Source organism: Notolepis coatsorum (assembly GCF_963971535.1).
Source record: "Notolepis coatsorum genome assembly, chromosome: 7".
NCBI classification, from domain to species: domain Eukaryota; kingdom Metazoa; phylum Chordata; class Actinopteri; order Aulopiformes; family Paralepididae; genus Notolepis; species Notolepis coatsorum.
In genome coordinates, this window is record NC_140171.1 from 2,369,296 (window position 1) to 2,392,039 (window position 22,744).

General features: G+C 39.7%; 1 protein-coding gene across 1 annotated transcript in view; it reads left to right on the forward strand.

The window, feature by feature from the left end:
* Nucleotide 1: 1 nt before the first annotated feature.
* LOC311232584 (uncharacterized protein) overlaps nt 2-22,744 on the forward strand; it is a gene marked incomplete at its 3' end in the record, with an annotated part of 110,899 nt that continues 88,156 nt past the window's right edge. Inside the window, exons 1-2 of the mRNA XM_084319445.1 lie at nt 2-40; nt 9,410-9,533. The remainder of the gene's footprint in view (nt 41-9,409; nt 9,534-22,744) is intronic.

Sequence of the window (22,744 nt, forward strand, 5' to 3'; positions counted from 1 at the left end):
CGTAGACCGTCACTCTGAAACAGTCGACGAGAGGGAGAAGGTAAGAAACTCATTTTCGTGAACAATGTTTTACAGACTCAACGAATAGGTAGATATATATCATTAAAAAAATGTGTTTTACATTTTCAGAAAACATTGAGCTATACTGAGCTTTATTGAGGTAATGTGTACTGTAATGTGTACTATATGTAGGTTATGGAAGGCTGTAATTGTAACGTAGCTTGCGCGAAGTGCGAAACATTTTACCTTTTAGTTTTGGTTGCACGCAAACTGTCCAGGTTCTGATTTCATATACAAATAAAGAAGTTCGATGAAAAGGAACGTTTCTGTTTCCCAAAATATGTTTTAGGATATTATGGCAGGACTGGCTGAGAGGGGCCAGTGTTTTTTTCTCCCAAATCAGTGTGGGGTGGATTACCTGAAGCCTCAGGTGATCGGGTCACGTTGTTATGCCCAGGGGCAGGGCTCGCTGTGGCTTCACGGATGCGATCTTCCAGAGCTTCTGAATGACTGTTATCTTCTTCCTGCTCCTTTGCCTCCGTCGGACCCCCCCCCCCCCCCCCCACACACACACACACAGGCTGCCTATAGGAATAATTCTGCATATGCCCACATATATTATTTATATATAAATGCTAAATATTTACATCAGACATGTACAGACAATGTACAAACAAACAATAATTCTACATATTAGGTACAGGCAAGCATATCGCTGCTGTCGGGACAAAACCTCATAACTCCAAAAACCCAACTTTTCAGCAGATGAAAAAAACTAACACAGATTTGAGGGTGAATAGAGTTAGGAGGTTTAGACAGATGATCGGTTTAATGCTTTCCTATTGTTTAAACTTTGTAAAACCCACACACACATATGGAGGATGATCTACGGAGTTGATTTATATAATAATAAAAAAAATTCAAAAAATGGAGTTATGAGGTTTTGTCCCGACAGCAGCGATATGGTGTTAGAGTTCTGCAGGGATGTTGTTCACAAGTTATTTCTTAACCATGTTTTGAAGTGGGGGTGGGTGGGGGCGGCTACAAGCATAGTCGTAGTATGAGTGCTCCTGCCAGAGTCTTCTTCAGGCCGTCTGGAATGTTAAGTGTCACCACACCTATCCATTGACGGTCGGCCGACCCCAGCCCCCCCAGCCCCCCACACACACACTCAATACATACAATTGTTAAGGGACTGCAGACCAGAGAAAGACTTTCGTCTTGTTTACATCAGGGTCCCCCATTTTCAATTCATCATAACATATATATATGACACGCACAACATACAGATAGACAGTACTACATCTATACATTTATGACATACCAGATTTGCAAATACAGTACTGTTTGTGATTGCTTTGGGTAGGGCGTTCCACATTGATGTGGCATAATTGCAAAACGTTTTAGTCCCTTGTTAGAGACGAATCTGGGTTTAACATGATTTGTGGAGCTCCCTCTGGTGTCGTGGTATTCACTGACCTTTGGGAAGTATTTTGACATGTACATGGGTACCTTGGTTATGTAGTGTATCTTGTAGACCAGGCCCATTGCAAGTTGCTGTACTCTGTCGTCTACTCCAAGCCATCCTAGGTTGTCAAAGTGGGCAGGGGTGAGGTGGGTTCTAGGAGTCAGGTCAAGCAGTAGTCTGACCAGTTTGTTTTGTGATATTTGTAATTTGGTTTTTAGTGCCTTTGAGGTTTATTGTTGTTGTTTATTGTTTAAAAGGATCCCCATTAGCTGTCACCTAAGTGGCGAGCTAGTCTTCCTGGGGTCCACACAGAAAGACAACAGAAAACACAAAACATAACAACATGAGATACATATGACAATCACAATTAATAATGATAATCTAAAAACAGTAAAACACATATTTAAGTAGTGCATTCTCAGGTGGTATTTGAAAGACACTTTACTATTCAATTTACTTATGTTCAGTGGGCAGTTATTCCAATGATTGATGGCACGATAAACAACAGTCCTCTTTAAAGCATTTGATTTTGGCCGTGGTAACATAATCTGTCCATCATCAGCTGACCTAGTAAAATAAGAATGAACCTGACTGCATCTGACAATTTGTTTGTATAAGAAAACAGGTTGAGATGAAAAGACAGTGTTCCTGAAAAATTTAACTGTGTTGAAAACCAGCCTAATCTCTACCGTTAACCATGAGAGTTGCCGGTGCATTTGGTCTTTAGTGCCTTTGAGGTGCTTTGGTACCATGAGGTGCAAGCATAGTCATAGTACCCTTGTATGAGTGCTCCTGCCAGAGTCTTCTTCAGGCTGTCTGGAATGTTAAGTGTCACCACACCTATCCATTGACGGTCGGCCGACCCCAGCCCCCCCACACACACACAGGTACACAGGGAAAAAAATAAAGTAAGGGATAATGTATAGCTACGAGGTCATTGTCGCAAAATAATTGACCGACACGGAGTTTAAAATACCGAGCCGCCTCGGCGTGAGTATAGCTATCAGGGATGCACCGATATGAAAATTGGCCACCGATACCGATACCGATTGTTCAACTAACACTATCGGCCGATACCGATACCGATACTTGTGGCAAAAAATAAGTATTTGTAATTTTTTTTTTTTTTTTTTTTTTTTTTTTTTTTAATGAAACTACTGTATATTTGTATGTTTGTATTTGTAGGCCTCTTTACTTACTTAAAAAAAGGAAACATCAAGAAATATGTTTATGGTATCACTATCCCTCTCCCAGTATCCTCTGGCGGCCTGCAGCGGGATACTATTTTCTCAACCAGAGCTTTCAACCAATGCAATGGAACCATTCTGGCGGCCTGCAGCGGGATACTATTCTCTCAACCAGAGCTTTCAACCAATGCAATGGAACCATTTTGATTGACAGTCGATTCGGCCAATTACGCCACACCGCTAGCACCCACCTCCTGCTGTTCTTACCACCAATCGGCAAGCGTTTATTCATTTTCTACTTTCGGGGCATGCCGCCATTGATCTGCTTGCGACTCGAGAGCACAACAAACTTAACGTAGCTAATACCTTAGCTGCCCGGCCCGCCGACCAGCGCTCCACAGCATGACCAAATGAGACATAATGATTTTACTGCAACAAATGTTATAATAAAACAAAGCCTTTCTATACATTTGTCTGGTTGAAAACTTTATTAACAGATTGCAGAATGGGTAGTTTGGTACGGAATGAGCAACGGAATGGAACTGAGCTATGAACGGAATAATGCCTTGCTTACTTGTTGTGTTCGGGTAAATAATATGCTGATGTTATATTGAACGTGTAACACTAACTATATAACGTTATTAACTAACTAGCTACCGTACCGGGAGCTCACGTTGATGCCTGGATGGTGCTAACTAACTAGCTACCGTACCGGGAGCTCACGTTGATGCCTGGATGGTGCTAACTAACTAGCTACCGTACCGGGAGCTCACGTTGATGCCTGGATGGTGCTAACTAACTAGCTACCGTACCGGGAGCTCACGTTGATGCCTGGATGGTGCTAACTAACTAGCTACCGTACCGGGAGCTAGGGCTGGGCGATATGGCCTAAATATGATATCACGATATTTTCTGACCTTTCGGCGATACACGATACGCATCACGATGTTTTTCTTTTTTTCCCCAAACAATTCATTTTGAGGCTTACCAAGACAGTATTTGAGTTTGCAAGCTAACATTAAAGACAAAATAAAATACCCATGCATTTAGCATTTTTATATTATATATTAGATTTAGATTATTGGATTATTAGATTATATATTGCATATATTTAGCAATGAGATATTATATGATTTAGATATGAAATATGATGAATTGAAAATGGGGGACCCTGATGTAAACAAGACGAAAGTCTTTCTCTGGTCTGCATCCCCTTAACAATTGTATGTATTGAGCTGTACTGTACCCATTCTGCAATATGTTAATAAAGTTTTAAATCAATCAATCAATCAATAGGATTTTAGCATTTTTATGAAACTACTGTATATTTGTATGTCTCTAAATGTTTTGATGAATTGAAAATGGAGGACCCTTATGTAAAAAAGCCGAAAGTCTTTTTCTGGTCTTCATCCTCCAGTCAGTCCACTGTTGTTGTATTGAGCTGTACTGTATTGTACCCATTCTGCAATCGTTAATAACGTTCATTCATTCAATCATTCAGCCGGCAACAGAATAATTTTGATTGACAGTCGAGTCTGCCAATTACGTCACACCGCTTGTACCCGCCCTGCTGTTCTTAGCACCAATCGGCAAGCAGCGCTATTCTTTTTTTACATTCCTGAATGCCCTCCTTTGATTTTAACGAGAGCTCAGCTCAACGACAACAACAGCTCACCGCAGCCGACGAGTGATTACTAGCGCACCGCAGCATAACAACGAGGCATAATGATTTTACTGCAACAAATGTTATAATAAAAGCCTTTCCATACATCTGTCTGATTGAAAACTTTATTAACAGACAGCAGAATGGGCACGCACAACTCGGCACGGACTGAGATATGAACAGTAACGCTTGCTATCTATGTCGTCATCGGACGTTGCTATGTTTGGGTAAATACGCTGATGTGTAACTATATAACGTGTAACTATATAATGTTGATGCCACAAAACGAATGCCTTTGTTAATCATAAGTACTAACTTTGATGCAGTAATGTGTGTGTGGGAGCGGCGTTGTTCAAAAGTTTGAACGGGGTGGACCAGATTGACGCGACACAATCCTCTTGGGCAAAACATCACGATATCCACGATACGTTAAAAAAGTGTATCGTTAATGAACTGTACCCGATATTTATATAATATCGTCATATCGCCCAGCCCTACCGGGAGCTCACGTTGATGCCTGGATGGTGCTAACTAACTAGTAGTGGGTAGTTGGGTACGGAATGAGCAACGGAATGGAACTGAGCTATGAACGGACTCGGAGTAATGCCTTGCTGCTATGGGTAATAATAATATGCTGATGTTATTGTCCGTGTAACACTAACTATATAACGTTAATGCCACAAAACGAATGCCTTGTTAATCATAAGTAGTAACTTTGATGCAGTAGCTTGTGTGTGTGTGTGGGGGACGGCGGGCGTTGTGCAGGTAGGTCGCGAGTGAATTATTTTTTTTTGCCTTTTGACGCTACACAAATTGATGGTTATTTATCGGCGACTGCTATCGGCACATTTGAGCTTATCGGCCGATAGGCCGATAGCAGTCAACAAGGCACTTATCGGCCGATACCGATACCCGACCGATATATCGGTGCACCCCTAATAGCTATACATTATCCCGCTTATTACATGGCTAACTTACTAACAATATACCTAATTCATTTGACAAATCGCAGTTCTGTGGCTCGGTCAGCCCAAATAAAGTTATTATTATTATCGCGGGCAGCCCGGCAGGTGTGTCTGATTGGCTGCACTGAAACAGTGTGTGTCAGTGGGGCTTGATTACTCCAGCTGCGAAAAACAATAATCACCGGTGGTTATCGAAAAATAATAAATTCACCGCTGTCGGGGGCTATTGACCAATCACAAGCAAGCATTTCGGCGAATGTGAAAACGCCATGTAATAAATAAAAATAATGTGTCGACTGGTCTGGGAAGGCACAGCCTACCCGTGCCTTACACACCCGCCGCCTATGACTATATGTGTGTACTGTAATGTGTACTATATGTATGTACTATGTATGTATGTAAATAAAAAATTATTAAAATTAAAAACGAGACGTAAGTCTTCAGGGGTGGGGCCCGACTAGCCGCTTCCGTGACTGCGATGTGCAAGCACTGCTTAAAAGCTCGGGGTGGATGGGCGGCTACGTGGCGTAGTGGGCAAGGCGCTCGCCATGAATGACTGAGACGCTGGGCTTGCCTGTTCGAGCCCAGCGCTCCACATTGCTTTCAGTTTAGCTGGTCGTTCATACTAATACACATTGGCCGTATTCGGGGGTGGGAAACTGATGGGTGGGGATCGGGCATTGTGGACAGCGACTCCTACAGGTCGGTTGGTGCGCCTGCGCAGTTGAATCAGGAAGTGTCGGGGGCAGCGTGAGCCTCCCACGCGTTACTCCTCGCCACTGAGAGATCGAGCTGCGCAGGTGAAAAGATGCGACTGCTGTTACCTCAAGTACCGGAGGGGACTTGTGCTATGTATGACTTAGTCCACATTGCAGCCGGCTTGTGGGAGGCAAGAAACAGCGTTCGTGACAGGGGAGGGTTGAATTGGATGATACGAAATTGGGATGGGAGAAAATATAGAAAATGGGAGAAAAAGTGAAAAAAAAAAAAAAAGCTCGGGGTGGGTCCGAAATATATCAGATATACATTTCAAAGGTAGCCAGCGTTCAATTAGGGTTTCAGACACACACACACAGCGGGGTTTGAAAGCTCGGCGTTGCTAATAAACATTTTAAATAATTTTTATAAACTGGTCAACACTGCTCAAAACGGCTGTATTTCCGTATTTGGCTGTCTGGCGCGCCTTCATGAGGGGTGGGGCCCGACAAGCCTGTGCTTCTCCCTTCAGCCCTTTTGGACAGTTGGACAATGTTGCAATAGCAGCTGGTAACACTTTGGTGATTTATGGAATGACCGTTGTTATGTGTCCAAACCCCGAAATAAAAAAGAACTGAACTGAACTGAACTGAGCTGCTGGGGAACAAACCCGGACGTGGCACGTACCTTTACTTCAAGAGAGCAGTGGCGGCTCGTGAATTCTTCACGGGGGGGCGGAATTAATTAGTATCCCCCTCTATCTCTCCTTCTCTCTCTCACACACAGCGCGACGTGGAATCGATTCGTTACACAATCAGACCAGTGCTGTAAAAAACTGACGTCGGCCAATCAGAGAGCGTCTCCGAGAAATGCGGCTACGGAAATTATAGACGCTGCTTGCTTTAGACCGCTTCAAAACGCGCCCGTCTTCCATCATAATACATCATAATACATCATATTTCAACGCACAGCGCGTTACGCACTGATTGGCTGCGACGGATACAGCGATGAAACAGTGCACGGCGTGCACGCGCACTCAAATCGTTATTGCGTCTAGCCCGAGAGAAATGCGGCTAGGAGAAATGCGGCTACGGTAACGGAACGTATTCTCTATCAGACAGTAAGTCACTTCCTGTTCAGGAAAAAGATTATTTATATTTGATATATTAACGTTATATTGTGCATTGGAAACACAAACATACTTAAAATGAGTAAATATTATTCATTTTAAACATGTTTATATTATTTATAGGGCTATAAAACAAAAAAAAAATGTCTTATTCTTCTCTCTTTTAACCAGGGTTAACCAGGGGGGGCGGCGCCCGAGCGCCCCTAGTGGCGAGCCGCCACTGCAAGAGAGACACACTTTTCTGATGGCCTCGCCCAAACCCTAACACTAACTTTAACCACACTGTTACCTTAAACTAACCCTAACCTGTTACCATAAACAAATATGCAGGTACTATTGTGAGTAACATATAGTCACAATACCTCTTCAACCTCCACACCTTGTTAGGACTAGTGCAGTCACCACCCCAATCCCTCCCCTTATGCTACTACATTTCAAGAATCGGAAGGGCCTTGGATTAATCCATCAAAATATTAGAAATCTACCTAAAAACTATTCTAGTTGAACAGACAACCCCAGATATTTTGGTTTTGGGTGACACTTGGCTTGGAGAGAATATTGATAACTCAGATTTGGCTCTTTGTAATTATAATGGACCGTATAGGCAAGGGTGGGGGAGTAGGAATTGATGTCATGTCTAGTCTTCCAGTGACGATTTTAAATGCTGACTCTCCCAAAGTGCTTTGAGTTTCTTGCTTTAAAGGTTCAAGGTGGTCTTGATTCTATGACTGTGGTAGGAGTGTACCGTCCTCCATCAGCACATCCAGATACTAAGCTGCTTTAGTGAACATGCTTTCTGAATACTCTGCTGATGAGTTGCTTGTAATGGGCGACCTACATTTGAATTGGCTGAGTGATGTTTCTTTGCAGCTTAAACATTTAATGTGTGGCCTAAACTTAAGCCAATTGATAGTAGCACCAACTAGGCCAAACCTCAAAGATCACTAAGTCCACTCTGATATACCTTATTTTCACTAATAAGGTTGATAAATAATCCTTCTAGAGGTGTTTTTGAGCTAGGTGTAAGGAAGTCAGGGTCTCAAGTGGTGTCAAAGAGGAATTTTTTAAACTTTGATACAGATAGGTTTATTATGGGTGACATAAATGTCATGTCTGAGCCTGAGGCCTTGTACTGAGCCTTGTACTCACGTATAGACTAATTTAATGCTGTAGTAAATAGACACGCTCCATTCAAGAGGGTTCGCATTAAGGACAGAGTCACTCACACCATGGTTTAGCCCTGGGTTCTCTCCAGTGTTTAGGGATAGGAGCTCGGCCTGGTCTTGTGCACTGTCTCTCTCTTTTAGAAACTGTCTCTTAAACAGTACTGTATATTTGTATATCTTGTATGTCTGAAATGTCTGGATGTAACAGTACTGTATATCTGTATGTCATAAATGTTATGATGAATTGAAAATGGGGGACCCTGATGTAAACAAGACGAAAGTCTTTCTCTGGTCTGCATCCCCTTAACAATTGTGTGTATTGAGCCGTACTGTATTGTACCCATTCTGCAATCTGTTAATACAATTTTCAATCAATCAATAGGTTCTGTTACTCATACTGTGCAAACTTTAAACTCTTGTCTATACTCAATTTATACCTGCCTAGTACTGCTTTCACTGTCTACAACTGCCTTACACTGTAATCATAACTACCTACCTCAAACTATAGTCTACCCATATAACTCTGTATGATAGCATGTAGAATAATGCTGTATGTACTGAATATATATATATAACTGAATATACCTGCTATATATACCTTTCTATATACAGTACCTACTTATACACCTGCATATAACCTATAACTCTGTATGATAGAATGCACAATAATGCTGTGTATACCGCATATATATATATTATATATATTTATACTTACCATATGTATATATTTACTGTCTGTACATACGCATATATAATATTTTTTACATATCTGTAGATACTATCTATCTGTACATATCTCTTACCCACTCTTACTAGTTGTGCTGCTCATCCGTATGACTTAATACCATAGTGTCTTTGTACCTGTATCACTGTACATATTAATACTACTGTACAACTCTGTACATACTTCTGATTAGCACTATTACTACCTGTAAGTAGTACTAATTTATATATTTTATACCCAGTTTAAGTTTTGGATGCCAAACTTATTTTCGTTGTACTGTACTTGTGCTGTATGATTACAATACATTTGAATCTGATCTAATATAATACTAGGTTCCTGCAGTAAGTGTAATATAACAGAGGTTGCAGTTAGATTAAGTTTGCTCTGTCCCCCCCCCCCTCCCCTCACCAGCTCCACGTCACGCGGAAGTTCAGTGGTCAAAGGTTGCTGTCTTTCGACACTGTTGGTCTCAGGACTGGAGTAAACTTGTCAACATGTAGACCGTCACTCTGAAACAGTCGACGAGAGGGAGAAGGTAAGAAACTCTCATTTTCGTGAACAATATGTTTTACAGACTCAACGAATAAGTAGATATATATCTTTTTGAATTTCTTTTACATTTTCAGAAAACATTGAGCTATATTGAGGTAATGTGTACTGTAATGTGTACTATATGTGTGTACTGTAATGTGTACTATATGTATGTACTATGTATGTATGTAAATCCGTTGTTATGTGTCCAAAGCCAGAAATAAAAAATAACTGAACTGAACTGAACTGAGCTGCTGGGGAACAAACCCGGACGCGGCACGTACCTTTACTTCAAGAGAGACACACTTTTCTGATGGCCTCGCCCAAACCCTAACACTAACCTTAACCACACTGTTACCTTAAACTAACCCTAACCTGTTACCATAAACAAATATGCAGGTACTATAATAATAATAATAATAATAATGCAGGATCTGTTGCAGAGGTTGCTATTGTGAGTAACATATAGTCACAATACCTCTTCAACCTCCACACCTTGTTAGGACTAGTGCAGTCACCACCCCAACCCTCCCCTTATGCTACTACATTTCAAGAATCGGAAGGGCCTTGGATTAATCCATCTAAATATTAGACATCTACCTAAAAACTATTCTAGTTGAACCAGGGTTTCCGTTAGAAAAAATTGTTGCCGGTCTCCGTGACCGGCAAGATTTCAATCTACCGGACAAATGAGATTAATTCCGGTCATAGTTTATTGAGCTTTAAAACAATTGATAGGCAGGCTATATAAAGAATGTCATCCTCAAGGCATGTAGATTTATAATAGTATTACTTAAAACTAGGCTACTTTTGCGTATACAGTCATTAATATATTCCAAATAAAATAAGTCCCTCGATACTCCGTGCTGCTGCTGACTTGAAATAAAATAGACCGCGTATGTGGGCAGTCGGTCCGACACTAAACAGCAGTCTGTTATAATCATATTTTTATGAGCTAACGAATTCCGTTATATTGGACATTTGTATTAATTATATCAAGCGAAGAACTGAGAAAGCAGAGAGACGGCAACATTATCGTGGTTTGCGTGACGACTCTCTCCACCTCGCAACGACTTATTTGCAAAGAGTATGGCGCTGCAGAGCAGCTGATCCAGCTGTTATTGGCTCTTTTCTGGGAACCGCACAGCAGCGCCCCCCACCCAACATTGGCTGAAAATGGCTGAATTGGAGTACTGCTGGAATACTGCATTGGGCTGCTGGTGCTATGGCTCTGCAGCTTCACAAAAGTTCGCACACCCAGCACTAAGCTCTCGGTGACAACGTCGTTGTCATTATTAGAAGCAACGAGGAAACAAATGTAATGATCGTTTCGTTCATCGCATAGGCTATTTAATTTTAGCCTATTTTAATACAATTCAAATAATAAAATTGTGCTTAGACTCAGGGAATTATTTTCACCAGACATTAAGACCGGAGAGATGAAATATGTCGGACTTCAACAGATTTTGCCGGTCAAATACCGGTAATTACCGGCTAACGGAAACGCTGAGTATTTTTATTGCACATTACTTTAGTTACATTCCATATTGATGCACACATGCAATCTTATTTTTTTTCTTGTTCAAAAACAATTGTCCAGCGGCATATAACAAAAAAATATTCAAAGTAAGAATAAACATTCTCTTTCTTTTGGCGGGTCCATACATACATATAAACAGGATAGTTAAATAAGCTAGATTTTTTGCTGGGAAATAAAAAAAAAAGAGACAAAAAAAAATAAAAATAAAAAACAGCATTAGAAAAAGGCCAAAAGCCAAGACACCACAGAGATTATACCTTCAGACATTGCTGTACTACGAGTAACATTTTGAACTTATATATCCTCTTCATCCTCCCTCAGACCCTTTAAGTAGTCCAACACCGGTCCCCATGTCGTGTCAAACACCTTTCTCCGTCCTGTATTTTTAAATCTAAGCCTCTCTAAGTAGAGGGTCTCCCCCAGCTCTCTCATCCACATTTCAAATGAAGGTGCTGCATCCGACTTCCAAAGTCTCAAAATGAGCTTTTTAGCCAACACAGCACCTAGATATATCGGCCTTTTTTCATTTTCAGAGTACTTAGGCTATGGTTAGACTAGTGTATTCCTGGCGTTTTTTAATACGTTTTTGACGACGTTTCATGTCCTATCTACACAGAAACGCGTTTTTTGGCGTTTTTTTGTGGATACGGCTGAAACGCAAAATTGTGTTTGCGTTTGGAGATACGCAAAAAAACGAGTCGACAAACAGCGTGTAGTCAGCACGCTAGCCGTTGTTGCGAAAACGCCCATGCGCAGTAGATACCATCTGCGTGCCCTTCCGGTGACAGCAGAGTGTGTGTGTGTGTGTGTTTGGGACAGAGCTCCGTGTCCCAAATAGCTTCAGCTACCATGTGTTGTCAAGTTATTGTTATAAGGACCCCAGTCCAAGCTACAACAGTCTGCATTCCCTTAACAATTGTTTGTATTGAGCCGTATTGTATTGTACCCATATGCAATATGTTAAATAAAGTTTACATCCATTCATTCTGCTAGCATTACCGATGGCATGAGCAGCTGGCTAACGTGAGCTATCAGGATTCAGACCCTGTTAGCTCAGAGTTCCTCTTTCAACTTAAGAAGCATTAAACAAAATGGCCCAGTCATCTATTCACCTTTGTTTAATACACACAGCGTTGTCTCTAATGTTATCTAACTACTGATAGCTCGCGATATCATCAGTTTTGATGCTGGCTAAGTAGCGTGAGCTAACGTTAGCTTCTAGCCACAATGCTATATTGTTATAATGGCATACTCCATTGACGTTAGCATGCAGCTAACAATGCTACAATGCTACCGATCGTTTTTTTGCCTAAACTATCCGCTCTTGGTGGTCACTTGTGTTGATGTTAGTTTTGTTTCATCAACAAATGACAGGCAGAACACACAGTGAATGTATCCGTTTTGTTTATTGCACTTTTATTAGGCTTTGCTGAAAAAATAATTGCTGCATTGAGCAAGATGGTGGCGCGGCATAGGCGCCTGCCTTATTGACATTTTGCTGGAGCTTCCAGGAAGTGTATTGGCACATTCGTTCTGATTGGTTGAAATTGCCTTCATGTTTGCCACCTACTGCCACCTACTGCTTTGGCAGTGTACTACATCAGTGTGCTCTGGTGACAAAAACGAAAAAAAAACGAAAGTGTGACTCGAGGCGCATGACGTCGCGGCGATACGCGGCGATGCGTATAAGAAAACAATACGAAGATGATACGAAAGGTGTAACCTCAGCCTTAGTGACATCGTCACTATATCCCAAAATGGCCACTAAGGGGCAGGGTTCCCACTGTTTATTAAAAGCTTTTGAATAAAAGTCAAATATATCAGACCAGAATGTGTGTAAGTTGGGACAAGACCAGAGTTGATGTGTAAGGGTACCATCTTGATTTTTACATTTGTTACACAGTGGTGATACGCTAGGATACATCTTATTCACTTTCACCTTTGAGTAGTGCAACCTGTGTATCACTTTAAATTGAATCAAGTTGATTCTAACATTTACAGAGCACCGGTGAATATTTGTAAGACATGTTTCCCAGAATTCCTCATTGAGGGGTATCCCCAGTTCTGACTCCCACTCAGTCCTATATCTTTCTGTGCTAACTATTACCTGATTGAAAAGTGTCTGGTATATTATTGTCACCGCCCCTTTACTACCTGGTCTAACATTAATTATATTTTCCAGTGCTTGATGCTGAGGAATGTCTGACCATGTATCTACATGAGTCCTTACGAAGTTCCGTATCTGTAGATAGCGGAAAAAATGTGTTGACGGTAAATCGTGTTTGACCTTCAGTTGCTCGAATGATAGGAACTGGCCCTCTTGGTACAAGTCCTTCAAGCTCCCTATACCCTTCGCCTTCCACTGAGCAAACCCTTGGTCCATAGTGGATGGCTTAAAGGCATGGTTATTACAGATTGGAGTGTCTGTATACATATTTGGAGCTTTCAAGTATGTTTTAATCTGTTTCCATACCTTCAAGGAGCTATGTACTATATAATTCCCTTCATATAGTGACTTGTTTATCTTGACAGGGCTATTCAAAAGGGCTAGGAGAGAGGTTCCCTGACAGGCTGCTCGCTCCATTGAGAGCCATGCAGGAGTGACCTCCTCCATGCCCTCCGTAAGGTTAGCACTTCTCCAGAAAGCCATATTGTTTAAATGTGCAGACCAGTAGTAACATTTGAAATCTGGAAGACCAAAGCCACCCTCATTTTTTGTTTTACATAAGTGTTTTTTGCTAATACGTGCAGCTTTATTCTGCCAAATAAAGGGGATTATAATCGAGTCTAATTTTTTTAAATACCGCTGTGGTATGAATACTGGAATTGACTGAAAGATGTATGTAAATCTCGGAAGAACCACCATTTTAACAGTGGGAGGGTCTCCAAAAATCAGGACAGTGGGAGGGTCTTCCAAAAATCTATATTCTGTTTCAACTGTTTTATTTTTACTTTCCAATTCTCTTCCAGTAAGAGTTCAGGTTTTTTAGTAACGGTCACTCCTAGGTAAGTAAATCTATCTTTGGTAATCTTAAAGGGGATAGAGTTCAATGAGGAGCTATCCTTATTTATTTGTATTGGCATTAATTCACTTTTATCCCAATTAATTTGAAAACCTGAAAGAGAGCCAAAATAATTAAACACTTCCATAATTGGAGGAAGGGACTCCTGTGGGTTAGATGCGTATAACAAAATGTCATCTGCATACATTGATAAATGATGCTTTTGCCCTTTTATGGAGACAGGTGATATTCTAGGATGTTGTCGAATTTTTGTAGCTAGTGTTTCTATGACTAAATCAAAAAGATAAGGAGAGCATGGATCTCCTTGCCTTGTCCCACGGTATAGTGGAAACTGAGAGGAAATATCCTGGTTAGTAACTACACTTGCTGTGGGATGAGCATACAAAATCCGTATCCAGTCAATAAATACCTTCCCGAAACCAAATGCCTCTAGGGTCACATACATATATGGCCACTCGACCTGATCGAAGGCCTTCTGAGCATCCACTGAAATCACCACTGTCTCTGTATTGTGTTTCGTATAAAGTATATTGAATAACCGTCTTAAATTGTAATAAATATGTCTATTAGGAATAAAGCCTGTTTGATCGCTGAGTTGAACAGACAACCCCAGATATTTTGGTTTTGGGTGAAACTTGGCTTGGAGAGAATATTGATAACTCAGATTTGGCTCTTTGTAATTATAATGGACCGTATAGGTATAGGCAAGGGTGGGGGAGTAGGAATTGATGTCATGTCTAGTCTTCCAGTGACGATTTTAAATGCTGTCTCTCTCCCAAAGTGCTTTGAGTTTCTTGCTTTAAAGGTTCAAGGTGGTCTTGATTCTATGACTGTGGTAGGAGTGTACCCTCCTCCATCAGCACATCCAGATACTAAGCTGCTTTAGTGAACATGCTTTCTGAATACTCTGCTGATGAGTTGCTTGTAATGGGCGACCTACATTTGAATTGGCTGAGTGATGTTTCTTTGCAGCTTAAACATTTAATGTGTGGCCTAAACTTAAGCCAATTGATAGTAGCACCAACTAGGCCAAACCTCAAAGATCACTAAGTCCACTCTGATATACCTTATTTTCACTAATAAGGTTGATAAATATCCTTCTAGAGGTGTTTTTGAGCTAGGTGTAAGGAAGTCAGGGTCTCAAGTGGTGTCAAAGAGGATTTTTTTTAAACTTTGATACAGAGAGGTTTATGGGTGACATAAATGTCATGTCTGAGCCTGAGGTTCAGGTAGTCTTGTACTCACGTATAGACTAATTTAATGCTGTAGTAAATAGACACGCTCCATTCAAGAGGGTTCGCATTAAGGACAGAGTCACACCATGGTTCAGCCCTGGGTTCTCTCCATTGTTTAGGGATAGGAATGAATGAATTAATGAAAACTTTATTTAACAGATTGCAGAATGGGTACAATACAGTACGGCTCAATACACACAATTGTTAAGGGGATGCAGACCAGAGAAAGACGTTTGTCTTGTTTACATCAGGGTCTTGTGCTCGGCGCTCTGGTGACTCAACACTGGCTTGCCTTTCATCTCACTATATGTCTTGTGTGTGTATGTATGTGATGAATAAACCTCTTGAATCCTTTCGTCAGATTAGGAACAAGTGTACAAATGCTGTAAGAAAAGCAAAAACAGACTATTACATTATTCTAGTTACAAATGCATATTCTAATCCTGCAATATTTTGGAATGCAGTAAATGTAAACAAAAACAAATCCTCCAATTCCCCTCCCACCCATATTTAATTCAACAACCATGAGATCTCTGATAAGAATGCCATCTGTCAGTTATTTAACCAGCATTTTGCTGAGACAGGACTTCTTTTTGGCAGACATATAACTGGGTCTCTTTCAGCTGCTGCAACTGATAGTCGGGGTCAAATGTCTCCTCATTGAAATTTTTCTCTCATCCCATTTACACTTGATGAGGTTTATCACGTAGTAGTAGCATTAGACAACTGGTGAAGATGGCCTGGAGCAGTGGTCACCAACCTTTTTAAGCCCAAGATCACTTTTTTTTTTGGTGGAGGCAAGATCTACCTATTGAAGCGTTGAGAGAAAAACTCAGCCAAGATTGTACTTTAAACTAAATTACTTTTATTTGCCTGTATTCTAATTACATGCAATGCTTTGGTCCAACATTAAAACGTCAAAGTAGAACTGTAATATGTACTTTTTCAGTCAGTGCTAAGTGCAGTCATCTTATGCAGCATCACTTTTCACATCAAAACAAAAGTAGAACTGTAATGTGGACCTTCTCCTATTAACATTGCCAAACATATTTACAATTAGCATTTTATAAAGTAGAACTGTAATATGTACTTTCTCAGTCAGTGCTAAGTGCAGTCCTCTTATGCAGCATCACTTTTCACATCAAAACAAAAGTAGAACTGTAATGTGGACTCATATTATTAACATTAGAACATGCTAATTGTAAATATGTTTGTCAAAGTAGAACTGTAATATGTACTTTCTCAGTCAGTGCTAAGTGCAGTAATCTTATGCAGCATCACTTTTCACATCAAAACAAAAGTAGAACTGTAATGTGGACTCTCAGGGAAAGATTTTTTTTTTTTTTCATTTTTTTTCCGGGAAATATCTACAGGGAAGGTCTCAAAGATCGACCAGTCGATCGCGATCGACGGGTTGGTGAATGGTGACCACTGGCCTGGAGGCTTACTTGATCAAACTGGCTGCTCTAGTTATTACTGAGCAGTTGACTTGCATATTTAATATCTCTGTTGCCTCTGGTAAGCTTCCTCCTTGAGTGGAAATCGGCTAGCGTACTCCCACTACATAAGGGCGGTGAGAGAGTTAATTTAGTATAGACCCATCTCTGCCCTTTTTGGCAAAAGTATTGAGTCACTAGTAAACAATCAGTTCAAACATTTTCTTTCAATTAACTCAGTGCTTAGTAGGGGCAGGCACGTGCACACATAGAGGCCAAGGGGTGCTTGAGCACCTGCCTTTTTGAGCCTCATCAAAAAAGTGCCCCTTTTTATTTTTTTTTATTTTTTATTTTTTTTATCGTTACGCATATAGACTGCCCTTCCAACTGAAAAATGTCAGGATAGAATCAAAATATTAGGTAAAGAGGGAGAGATGCCCCATATTCCATTGCAGTTTGCACGGCCTCCTCAGCGTGCCTCTCCGTGGATCTATATATTTTATGCATAGCGTGGGTGGTGATGATGATGATGATAGAAACCGCTGTGGCGCATACAGTTGAATGCTGGTATTACACTCATTGAGGGACACGAAGAAGTCAAGTCCGATGGGATTTGGGAATCTCAAATACAAATCGGGATTGGAATAAAAAATGCATTTATATTAAACAATACAGAATATACAGCACTATTTTATCACCAAAACCCCCCAAAAAGCATAAAAAGGGGGCCCCCCACCCGAAAAGGGCCCTTAAAAATCGTGCTTGCGCGCTCGGATAATATATACACACAAGTGTAGTGCCCTTTTCAGCCTTTGAGCACCTGCCCCTCTAAAGTCCTGTGCACGTCCCTGAGTAGGGGTGTAACGATTCCACCTCACAACGATTCGATTCGATTACGATTCTTCAGGCAACGATTCAATGCATCATGAAATCTCTTCATTTGATCACGATTTGATTCGATACATTTTCTATCAGTTAATTCCCCAAAACATTTTGAATACACAAATGTGGCTGGGGGAACTGATTCACTCAGCATGAATGGACTATAGGTCAATAAAAACAATACACACAAAAAACCATTAAAAAAAATAATTTTTTAATTTTGATTAATTTAGATTATAATCGATTCTAACATATTCAAATCGATGCATCGAATCGAACACATTAGAATCGATGCATTTCGATTAATCGATGCATCGTTACATAGTGCTTAGTCCTCATCAGTCTGGTTTTAGAGGGTTAAAAGCCTAATTGTATTTTTTATTTAGTTAATAAATGTCTTGTTGTAATTCCTTATATACCTAATGTAGCGCATCTTCTTGAAGCAGATTCAGCTTTTTTTGCTCTGATTTGACTTCAGTTTAATTGCATTGTTATACTGTTCACATGTGTGGTGCCATCAGTCATATATAAGTAAAGATAAAGTTTGAATGACTTACTGAACTGGTTTAATTTCACACCACACTGCTTGTTTGTTATTTCAGCACCAGGCACTGTCCACCGACTTTTTTCATGTTGAGCAAGCGCTACATTGCACCTCGCTGCCTACCTGTTATTCACTCTCAACACGGATAAAACAAAGTATAATAAGCATTCTTTAGGTTGTGGTAGTTTCTCTATTTGGACATTATAGCTAACATCTAGCCTAGTTGGCCAGAATAATTTTTTATTTAATTCTTTTGAAAATAATCTGAGGGGCCAGATATTATTGCTGGCGGGCCAATTTCGGCCTGCGGGCCGCCTATTGCTGACCTGACTCTAGTGCATCTAGGTTTTGGCAGTAAAGACAATGGTGTAACGGTCAGGAGGACACAGGAATGGATTCCTGAACTGTATTCGTGGTCCAGCAGGATGTATTTGCACAGTTCAATATTCGGTACACATTCCTTTAGCGGTTGTTGAGAGTAAATTAGTTTGATTATGGCCCCTATGATGTCATCTATACCTGCATCACTGTACATATTAATACTATAACTCTTTTAGACTATCACAACTGCAAGCAGGCAGGCTACACAGTATATGACTATATACTGACGGACTATCTATATACTGAAAAGACACTTTTTATGCCACTGTGCATGGGAATTAATATGAAATGCTGATGTGAATGTCTCTTTCCTCTGAATAAAAAAATACTATAACTCTGTACATGCATCTAATTGGCACTATTACTCAGTACAAATTTATATAATATAGACTCAGTTTAATCACCTGTACATTGTATATTACTATTGCACTTTACTGTTATTTGTGCACTCTGGTTGGATGCCAAACGTCTTTTTGTTGTACTGTACTGACGATACATTTTTATCTAAATCTAAATCTCATAGTTAAGCCCCGGGGGGGGGGGGGGGGGGGGGTGTACAGGCATGGGCAGGGTAATAGAATGTAGTAAATACATGTAGGCAATAGAATGTAGGCAATAGAATTATAGTACAACTAAAAATAAGCAGTGTAATAAACGGTATAATTAACTCTGAATATGAGAATATGAGCAAGTAAACAGTGTAATCAAAGGTGCAGATGAGGGTCTGTATGCCCTATCTGTTATATTATATGTTATAATAAATAAGGTTGTCATGGGGCTATCCCATGCCCTATAAGTAGGATGCGTCATTCACACACCACTCTATGTATAATAACATCTTGCTGGCAAAGAATTGTGGATTGTGTTCTCTGAGTTGTAATGGTTGCCCTGGCATTTCATGCTAGCCAAACATTTAGCTTAGGCTTTTGGCATTGTTTGTATCTTACATGCTGGTATGCTGGTAAACCCCATGCACAGCAGACAAACACATTCTGTTGAATAATAACATGTTATGTTTATTTAAATTGTTTAGCAAATACCCTGTTTTGTCTCTGTGCTCACACTTGGTTCATTGTAGAATCTCTGGCTGCCCAACCAGAACTGGGAGAGGCCAAAGCCTTTTCTGGAGGGGGGATCCGGAAGGTACCAAGTGTGGTACAGAGGGGGGTTTTCATAATGAGAAGGGAATAGACTTATGAAGTGCCCTAAACACCTTTAGTGTTTTGTGATGGTAGGTCAGTATGGAGTGATGTATCCATGTTGTACAGAATTATTTAAGGTGTAAAATAATGTCTGTATTGCTTAGGGGTGTAAAGATACTCGTATCCGTACTAGGGGTGGGGAAGAAAATCGATACGTAGTAGTATCGCGATACTTTGCGATACAGGGACGCCAAGTATCGATATTTAATTATTTATTAAAAATTTCGTTTTTTTCTTTTTTGTATAAGGAAGTTGCATTCAGATTGGAATATGACTGTAATACAAACAGTTCAGTTTGTCAGGTACATGCAACACAGATTACAGTGTTTACATCTGTCTGCTTGAGAAAATACCATGTTCTGCAATAAAGATGATTGAAGTGAGATAAACAGACTGAACTTTATTTGATTAGATAAAACATGTTGACAAAGTTTTACTTTGCAGTTGAAAAAAGGTAATAAATCTCAATATATTAGGGATGTCCGATATTATCGGCCTACCGATATTGGCATTAAAATGTGATATCGGAAAATATCTGTATCGGTTTTCATACTTTTTTTTTATTTATTTTTTTAAACATTTCTATAACCTTTATTTACCCAGGCAAGCAAGTAAGAACAAATTCTGATTTTATTTATTGTCAAAAGTATGCATAATGTTATGTTATTTCTTTATTTCATTTCTTTATTTCAGATCCCCATTAGTCACTGCCTCAGCAGCGACTATTCTTCCTGGGGTCTGGATCCAAACATATAAAATTAAACAAGAATAATCAATAAACAACATAAAAACAAAACAAATATCAATAAAACACCAATAAAATATACAAACAATTATAGAACATTAAACCAATTAAAATCAGACATACAACCAAATATGTATGCCAAATTTTCTAATATAGAACAAAAACAAATATCAATAAAACAACAAATATCAATAAAACAACAAAGACAACAAAGACAACAATAACAAATATCAATAAAACAACAAATATCAATAAAACAACAAAGACATCTCAGAGCAAACTAAAATGTGCTCAAAAACAGCACAACATTCCATACACTCATACTCTAATACTCATAACCACTAGACAAACACATTCCAAAACAACACATAACCCAACACAAGAACCCATTCATTAGACACAGATTAGACCTAACCAAAATCAACCTCTTTCTGCATTACAGCCACTCGTAGTCTCCTCTTGAATCCCACCTTACTGGTAATTGAAACCAAATATTGTGGAAGTCTATTCCAGTAGGACATTGCCCTGTACATTACAGTTTTCTTTAAGGCTTCAGTTCTGGGTCTCGGCAGGGCGAACCGACCCTTCAAGGCTTGTCTAGTGCCATAGCCATGACCATCACTAATAAGCACCAGCTGCAAAAAGAGGCACACAGGTTTATGCAAAGTATAAATATTTCTCATAAACAAAATAAGACTACACACTAGTCTCTCATTGACTCTCATCCATGACAGTTCCTTGTGCATTTTCTCAACACTGTTTCTAATTGAGCTATGCAATGCAAGTCTTGCAGCTCTATTTTGAGTAAGCTGTATTTTATTTAAATCTTGTTTGGATGCATTTGACCAGATTGCTGGACAGTAGTCCAGATGTGACAAAACTAGTGATTGTATGACTTGCTTGGTAGCTGTGTCTGTTAAAAAATAGGCATTCCGTCTAATAATTGAAATACTTCTGCTCATTTTTGTTACAATATTGTTAATGTGAGTTGACCAAGAGAGTGTTTCATCTATTATAACTCCAAGCAATCTGGCCTCCTTAACTTGCTCAATATCTGCACCCTGCAAAGAAATATTTAATCTGTGATTCTCTCTCTGAGCATGCTTTGAACAAATAATTAGACATTTTGTTTTGGATGCATTTAGTTTCAGCTTATTTACCGTGACCCATTCAGAAATCTGCATTAACTCGCTTTGAAGAAGACTGCTGAGGTCTTTGGCATTGCTTGCCGAAGCATATATTGTAGTGTCATCTGCATAAATGGAACTGCTTGCATTTCTTAAACTTTGTGGCATATCATTTACAAATATTGAATATAATAATGGTCCAAGGCAACTTCCTTGAGGAATGCCACATTGTAGCGTTTTAAAGCTTGATAAAGTTCCATTAAACAGGACACATTGTTGTCTCATGAATAAATAACTTTTCATCCAGTTAGTAGCTGAGTGTTTGAAACCATAATCAGCTAGTTTTGTAAGCAGCAGTTCATGATCAATGAGATCAAAAGCTGCGCTAAAATCTAACAGTACTGTACCAACTAATAATTTACAGTCAATATTTCTTAGCCAATCATCAGCCAATTGTGTAAGTGCTGTGCATGTTGAATAGCCTGGTTTGTAAGCATGTTGAAAGTCAGAATTTATGTTATTAAGGGAGAAATAATTTTGAATTTGTTTGAATGCAATTCTTTCCATAAGTATACCTAAAACAGGTAAAATACTGATTGGCCTACTATTTGGTCCAGTGAATGATTCTTTTCTATTTTTTGGTAGAGGAGTGACCTTAGCTACCTTCCATATTTGCGGATAAATTCCTTCCTTAAGACTCAAATTGAATATATGACATATCGGACCAGCAATACTTCCAGCTGATAGCTTCACAAGTCTACTGTCCAGATTGTCGTGACCAGAGGGTTTGTCACATTTCAATTCAGACAATAACTTTTCAATTTCTGAAAGATTTGTGACCAAAAATTCAAATTCACATTCTTTGTCCTTCATGATCTGACTTTTTATAATTGAATCTGATAAGTTACCCTTAATTCCACAACAAGACATATGTAATGTTAATTACCTGAAATTATTACATTTTGGGGGGGGGGGACCCTGCATATATCGGTATCGGTTGATATCGGTATCGGAAATTAAGAGTTGGACAATATCGGTATCGGTAAAAAAGCCAATATCGAGCATCCCTACAATATATCGCAATATTAACACTTTAACTG